Here is a 6,476-nt window from a genome sequence, read left to right as displayed (position 1 = left end):
CTTCCATACCACGAAGCTTCTCATGCGTCTGCCGCTCCTCTGCACTACCCGTCTACTCCAGCCCCTCTTCCTCTGCCACAATCAATGCCGATTCCAAACCCTTCTTTCTAGGCCATCGGCTTGTAAAGATTTCCGAATCCTACACCAGGTATCAAATCTGAACATCACTGTCTATTTCGGTCTTCTTATCGAATTGTATATTGCTATGCAACCATTTGACCTTGAAATTGAGTTGCAGGAAGTGAATGGTTCTAAACCTGTACTCAGACAGTGCTGCAACTTCTCAGAATTACTATGAGTTCTATAATTCAAACGTTTATTGAGGAATCCACCACTTAAGGTATTTACTTAATATTCTCTGTTTTGATCATTTTATTGATAAATGTTTATGACCATTTTCTGTTTGACTGTTTTGTAGTGCCAAGGCTACGGATTAATTTGAACCGGCTAGGAAAAAATATCTTGTTTCATCAGTTCTTGGTCAAACAGTTCGGAATCAATGCTTAGGACTTCGTTCAGTGCCAATGGTTTTACTAGCCCAGGATGCCGACCCTGAAGCTACTATGGTACAATTCAGTTTTGGAGATTGTCTCGGGGCTCTCATTGATAGAGTGATTATCAACCTTAGTTTAGGTGGTATCTCTTAGCAACATTTTTTTTTGCTTTGTAAATTTGCAAAATAATGTAATTTACATTTCAATACATTGATTATTAATCTAGTTTGATTATTCTGATTTAATTAATTATTTTACTTGCGTTTTTAATTGTTTAAATAAAACATCTTATTTTTTTTGTTAACATCAATTATGCACAAGTGATACAAAGTATTTAAATCAGTAATTTATAAATGATATAATTATTAAAGTCACTTATAAAAACCGATACTACTTTTACATCAGTTATTAATAAGTAATGTAAATAATTTAAATCGATTATTGTAACTGATACTAATTCTAACATCACTTAAATAAATTGATGTAAGACTTAGCATCATTTTTTGTGAGTGACACATACTCACATCAGTTGTTAGAATTGACATGAATATTTTTATTTTTGCATCAGTTATTTAATAAATTGATGTAAATTATTTGCATCACCACTTTCAGAGTCACTTATTTAAGTGATGCAAAGTTTAATTACATCATTTTTAACTGATACATCTCTAATAATAAAGCAGAGTTTTCTCTCACCTTAGCCATCCACCTCATCATCTTGAATGGGGCTTTTTGTGACACCTGGCATGTCATGATTCTTTAACTCTCTTTTTTCCGAAAACTCTATCTGCTCTGTTTTATTCATGTTCAAAGAATGTTCTCTATTTGGGTCTTTGCATTCCCTTTGTCCAGGCCCAATATGTATAGGGTTTGTTTTGTCGTTTTAGACATATCGACGAGGAGAGCTTCACCGTCGCTTCCTTGTCTTCATATGAAACTCAGTCGAGCTCTCTGTAACGGCTTAGGTTTTCATTTATGTGCTTCTTAAATCCGTGCCTTTTACGTGGTTTATCCCACTTGTCCCTCTCTCGAGCATTGAATCAGGCTCTTCATCTTCCAAGGCAACCTGCGAATTATCTTATAAATCTGCAAGATCCCAGCGATGAACAACACATAGGTTGCCTAACCAAATTCCGAGTTTCCAGGTCTGTATTCAAACTCATTTACGCTCAATTTATTTTCTCCTTATTCTATATTAGTCGCGGATGTTCAATTTTTGTCGTATGTTATTGTTCTTTTGACAGACATCGCTGGGGAGGTTACTGACATCATAACCATCTACAAGATGAAACTCAGACCATTCAACGAGTTATGTTAACAATTGACAGGTATGTAAGAGCAGAACAGAAACTAATGTGGTCTAAACTAGCTCTCAGTTAATCTTTTAAGAACCAGAATTATTTTGAGAACCAGATTCTTCATTATAAAATCAAAGAGGTTACAACTCGGTCCTTGAAGTTGTTTCCTACCAAGAATCATGCTGCAAAATACATAGGCACAGGTGATTTACTCTTTAGTCCTTACACAAAACTTATATCATAACAAATCTAAATGTTTCTCTTACACTTCCCTGATTCTTTGCATAACACATGGTCTGTTTTCTTTGTGTGTATGTAGCTATACTTGAAGGATTCTCAGTTCAGTGAAGTGGACAGAGAAGAGTATCAGTTCAGACCGATAGGTACTGTACTCGACAATGGAACTCAGGTTCTTCTATAGTTTTATATCCATTCTTGAGAAGGTCCTTCTCAGATCATTAATTGATGTATTTTTAAACCTGCAGGTTACTAATCTATTTCAAATTCCAGGAACTCATTCTAAATGTTTCTTTGGATCGATTAGATTAATATGAACTAAACTCCTGAATGGGTTAGTCGATCACCGTAGAAACTTGCAGTTCACACACTTTTGCCAGGTTTGTCTGTTGACTTTCTTTGAAAATTAATCAATACTCTATGCAGAAATAAATGCTTAAATTTCTTTGACTTCAGCTGCCACGTTCAATATGTTTGCTTAAGCTGGATGGTTATGTTCGGCCTCCTCCTCGCTCTCTTCCCAACCAGTAAGTGTTTCAAACCACAACAGACAACATCATCATCATGGGCAGTACGAATACGTTTTGAAGAAGAAGCTTGATCGTCCTGACCACAACGAGTCTCACTATTACCAACAACTTCACCGAGTCCATAAAGATGACAACCAGAAGCAGCGTAGGCGAGGAGGCAAACAGAGGCAAACAGAGGCAAACGTGTGATGTGATCGCACGTGCACATACAGAGGAGAGTTAAAAAAAGGCCATTGGCATGTGGGGAGAAACATATTTTGTGTATGATAACTATAGGTTTCACGGATCTAACTATCAAAAACCATAGGCTTTTTTTTGAAATGACGAAAGCGTTCTTGCCTTCTAGAAAATCACTATGAAATCATTTCTCCATCTAGAAAGATCCGGTATTGTGTTGAGTGCACTTTCGAAAACGCTTTTTGGTAAAACCATAAAATCCATTGACAATATGATCTCTAAAAAAGAAGGATAAAATCATACCAAAAGAAACAATATTTTTATCCAAGTTTCATAAAAAAAAGTAATTTATATTAAAAAAATTGTTTTGTAGCATTCAATAGTAAACCTCCTAGGTTTAGTATAAAATGGAATTCAAGCAAATGGCTTAGTTTGTTTATTTCATTTGAAAAACGTTTTTACTATTCTAATATCTTCACTTATTAGTAAAATTTCGTATTGTTTTGTTCGTTAGTTTTAAACTTAATCAACGTTATTTTATTAAACCCATCAGAGGAGGTGTTGTTATAGATATTTGAATTTAAAAAAAAAACGCCAGACATGTATTTGTTCTACAATATCTTAAACTGAACAAACTTCCATTTGTTTCTTGAATAATGATTTTGAACTTTATTTTAAACGTCACAGTGAAAGTTGAAGAAATAAAGAATTGACCTACTCTAGATGTATATAGTAGTCTTAAAGATTATAACGCTAAAAATTAATAAAACACTACGATTTATGGTCTCCTCAACTTCAGTTACTTTCTTAATACGATTTAGGATTTAAAATACACAATACCAAATTAGTTAGATTTCTTTAGAAATAAAAAGAACATTTGATGGGTATAATTAAATCTTATAGTAACTTCTCAATTTCGACAAATTATAACCTAAAATGGATTGGGGTTAATTTAACAGATGTTGATTTTAAATCATAAACATTAACAGCGCCCACCAAAGATGATATTCATGTTATACATAGCTGCTTCATATCCCCTATGGAGACATTTTCCTAGCCAAATCTTTCTTACACGCAACAATTACAATTACGGACATTTCAAAAAATAAACCAAAAATTAAAAAAAGTAAAATTTAATATATTTTAAAATAAAAAAATGCAAAATTTATTATACCTTAAACAGTATTTATATTATTATTTTTATTTGCTCACCCGCCCGTAGGGCGGGCTAAACCCTAGTATATTATAAATAAATGATGTGAAACAAGCTTTTTTTGTAGTGATTAGATACCTAGGCGCATATGATAGTTGGTCTAGGAATCTAGTTGAACACAATCCATTAGGTTGTTAATTCTTGTCTGACGAAGCATCAATCGACGCTCAGGCCATGGCATCGATCGACGCTCAGGCCATAGCATCGATCGACGCTAGCTCCTTGTTCACATGCAAAAGCTGTAACAAAAACTTAGACATATGATAAGTAATTGCATGTGAGAGATGGATTACTTACTTATTAAAATCGAGTTCTAGAATTGAATCTATAAACCATTAGCATTCTTGAATTGTAGTTTTGAATCTCTTGATTGATATATACCTAGGTCTAGCTATTTTTCGTTATTGTTTACAAACTCAACAATCGAACAACTACCTTGCTTACCTTGCTTTCATATAATTTAGTGATTTAATATTAATTGTCTAGCTTAATCTTAGTATCTATAGTCTATTGTGTGCCCATGCTCTCTGTGGATTCGATCCCTACTTATTACAACTGATTTTCTTATTTGAGAGAGTAAAAATCACTTCTTATGAGTGATACCAATTTCGTATAAATAGATTTTTTGAGAAAACTCTTATTAATAAATGTAGATAATTGTGCGCTTTTAGTTTTAGAATTCTATAAACAAAACATAATTTTGTAAGTTCAGAGTCCAATACAACCCCAAACTTTGGTCGTTCATATTCAATGCCATCATCTTAAAATCACTTTGATCTCTCTATATTATGAAGATCTAATTTCTAAAAAGTATTTTATTGTTTACTAAATATATAAAAAACATTAAGAAATATATATATATATATATAGTATATATATATATATTGTTATGTAGATAATATATCTTTTTTTTTAAAGAATGTCAAAATATACTAAAAGAGATTTCAAACAATATATTCTTATTTTCTAGATATAATTTAAACTGAATATTTCATAAATCTATTCTGAATCTAAAACTATAGTTGTAAATTTTGTCTTATACATATTATCACTATGTATATGGATTTTGAAAGAAGGAAATATGACAAGTGGAGTTGGTAAAATAATGTGGGAAAGTACAATGAATTTTGGGGTGACTTGGATATATAAATAAGCACAGAGCATTTTTATTTCTATGATTTTAACATATTTATTTAATTCATTTTTCTAATCCTTTTACTAAACCATAAACCAGTAGGATTAGGTCTTTCATTTATATCTCAAGTTTTTTTTTTTCAAGCTTAATCTAGCATTATCCCTTGAGCTTGAAATCCACTTTCGACAAATCTTCAACACTACCTCTCACTTTGAGCTTCAATTCTCCAAACGCTTTCATCACGATATCACTTCTTCGTTCACTTCCGGATGTATGCTGATGTATGATTGATAGACGTGTTTCCCATAGTTATTTTGAGACACAACAATATGGTTTGAGAAATCCACGTATACATATTTATTGAAAAAATAAATAAATATAGTTTACAAATTAATATTTTGGAACCGATAACTTGACTAATATCCAAAACATAATTATTTTGGGTTCAACCGAATCTTGACATATAACTAAACTCGAACCTAGACTAAACCCGAACCCTACCAAACTTTTATAATATCCGAATTAGGCTGAAATTTATGAACCCAAAAGCTTGAAACCCGAATGGACCCAAACCGAAACTCGATTGGGACCTCGATTGCCCATACCTACTCTCTCCATCTGATTGTAGGTGGAACTTATTTTTTAGTACGATAATGTGTTCAAGTTTAGTTTCTCATATGGTGTAAGGTGTGATCATAAACGAATTGTTTTAGTTTTGGTTAGGTGTGGATGCTTTGATATTTATTCAGGTAAGTGTCAGGTTTTTAGGATTTTTGCGTTCAATCTTTTAGACCTTGTTCGAGTATTATTTTAGTACCGGTTGAATCTGGTTAATACACTTCATTTTTCGGATATAATTTGTAACTTATTAATCCAGCAGAGTTCGGGTTCCATTAATTGATTGCACTTTTGTACATCTCAATTGTCTTTTGATTCTAGGTTCAAGCAATCAGTCACACTGTCGTGCTTTCTAACTACTCGAGATCTTAGTATTACAATCACCCTGGTGTAGAGATTATAGATATTCTAGAAATCCTAATTAATTATCAGTTTGACATTAATCTCACGAAATCCCTAAGCCTAACAAGATGATTACTTAGACATATAAGCAATAACACAAATCATAGTCTAAATAATAAAATAGATTGAGAAATCAAATGATAAAACCAATGGAGTTCCAATCAATCTCTGAAGGAGAATTGATCTTCTCTCCAAATCTATGAGAAAAAAATAGAATAGGATAATAGAATGTTTATAGCCGTCAACAATGGCTTAGAAATACATAAATAGGATTTATGGTCGTCCATGGGTATTTTGGTAACTTTGTGTGGCTTCTAGGCTTCAGTCGGTCTTGAAATATGCTCGGGCCTGCGTTTTGGCATCACCGTCGAT

General features: G+C 32.7%; 1 long non-coding RNA gene across 2 annotated transcripts; it reads left to right on the top strand.

The window, feature by feature from the left end:
• Positions 1-1,262: 1,262 nt before the first annotated feature.
• LOC106352378 lies at positions 1,263-2,941 on the top strand. 2 transcript variants are annotated; one of them, XR_001271591.3, is made up of 6 exons: positions 1,283-1,639; positions 1,739-1,822; positions 1,908-1,995; positions 2,112-2,175; positions 2,278-2,409; positions 2,486-2,941. It is a non-coding gene; the product is annotated as an uncharacterized LOC106352378 (long non-coding RNA). The 2 variants fall into 2 exon arrangements; XR_001271590.3 differs by having other exon boundaries at positions 1,263-1,639; positions 1,739-1,995.
• The last annotated feature ends 3,535 nt before the right edge of the window (positions 2,942-6,476 follow it).

This window comes from Brassica napus, chromosome A9, assembly GCF_020379485.1.
Source record: "Brassica napus cultivar Da-Ae chromosome A9, Da-Ae, whole genome shotgun sequence".
Taxonomy (NCBI): Eukaryota; Viridiplantae; Streptophyta; class Magnoliopsida; order Brassicales; family Brassicaceae; genus Brassica; species Brassica napus.
The sequence above is the reverse complement of the archived record's forward strand: the minus strand, read 5'-3'. Positions and strand labels throughout refer to the sequence as shown.